Below are 1,799 nucleotides of genomic sequence, written 5' to 3'. Positions count from 1 at the left end.
GTCGACAGTATCAAAAGCGGCCGATAAATCGAGTAGTAGCAGAACCGCTCAACAACGGTTATCGACGGCGCGTAATAAGTCTCGTTATGGACACGCACAAGAGCTGTCTCACAACTGTGAGAGCGCTTATACGCTGATTGGAGCGGTTCGTCGAGATGATTCAGCTCAAGATAGTGAATAAGGCGGGAAGCGAAGACTTTCTTGACAATCTTGGAGACAACTTTGAGGTTAGAAATTGGTCGAAAATTCCGCAATAAATCATGGTTAAGTGAAGGCTTCTTGAGTAGCGGTGATAGAACAGCAGATTTAAGAGACCGTAGAAAACGACCAGATTCCAAGGAAACGTGAACAATGTTATATGACACATACAGGTAGAAGAAGGCCAATATGACTTATGGAAAGAGATGAGGGAAGACGGTCCAAGGTGCATGATTTGGCACCAACGTGACAAGCTATCAGAGAGAGTTCATGGACAGTGGTAGGTGAAAAATACTCTAGGCTACAGTCTAACGTAGGAGTATTAAGCGCAGCCAAGAAATGGGGGACATCGACTTCAGGAAGCTCACTACGAAGTTTGCCAATTTTATCCTTGAAAAAGGCGGCAAAATCTATTAGCAAGTTCACCCGACGAAGAACAAAGAGGTAGACGTTTATCGGGTTTTCTATTAGGTAGACGATCAATTGACTTGAAAAGGGCATGGCTGTCGGTACCAGCATCATGAGTGAAAGTAGAGCAGAAGGACGTTTTGACGTTGACTGAGACAAGATTCTTTACCAAGGAGCATTGGTCAACAAAAGGAGAACGGTCAACAAGAAGCCAAGAACGGTGCCAGCGTCTTTCCAGTTGGCGGCGGCGATTTTTTTTGCATACCAATGTCATTAGTGTACCACAGGGAGGCGTTGAACAATCGTCTTGGTTACCAAGGGAGCTTGCTTATCCAAAATGGAGGAGAGAATAGTGTCATATTGATCACAAAGTGCGATGACATTATGGGAAGGCTGGTCATAGAGACAGAGTGGTGAAACAGAAATATCATGACTTAGATTATCCAAATTAATGGCTTGAAGTTTACGATAACAAACAGCTATCCTCGGGTTGGGCGGCCATTGAATACTAAGAGTACAATGCGCAGCAACTGACTGTTTGAATAATTAACAAGGAATTACGAATTAAGAAAAGAAAGATCTCCGCCAAAGTGTTAATTGTTAATTCTTTATGTGTTAATCTTTACATTAAAACTCAAGCTTCCGAAAAAAGGATTATTTTTTTTAAGGATTTTAGGCAATTAAGAAACGGTCCAGATAAGAGCGATAGCAACAACGGCAACGAACATGTTGGAATTCAATTGGTATGCAAAAAGGTGATAACTTTTCTATTGTCTGTACTTACTTCTGATTGGCTTAAACAGCAAAAGTTAACAAAACTTCATAAGAGCAGTATTATATTCATACTTACTTTCCAACCATCTTCCATCTTTCATCTGGTCTCAGTTTAAATGAATTTCACAGAAATCGTATGTGGGGAACATGTAAAATTGTAAACGTTTCTTGGCTTTTGTTTTCAACTCTTGCGATCAGTCAAAATCTTTTAACACAAAAAAACACCCTTTCAAAGTGGGCTGTAAATGAATTTTATTGCGTAGGTTTATGCATTCTCTGTGTAAAAATGATAACATTCCTATGTGGAGAAAGCCCCGTTGCCGCATAACAAAGGAAATTGCTATCCACCTTACACGGATCATTACTTAACTAACTTAACGATTGAGGGCCGAAACACGATTGAGTACCGAATTTGTTTC

Source organism: Montipora capricornis, unplaced genomic scaffold (assembly GCF_036669925.1).
Source record: "Montipora capricornis isolate CH-2021 unplaced genomic scaffold, ASM3666992v2 scaffold_506, whole genome shotgun sequence".
NCBI classification, from domain to species: Eukaryota; Metazoa; Cnidaria; class Anthozoa; order Scleractinia; family Acroporidae; genus Montipora; species Montipora capricornis.
This window is presented reverse-complemented; position numbering follows the sequence as displayed.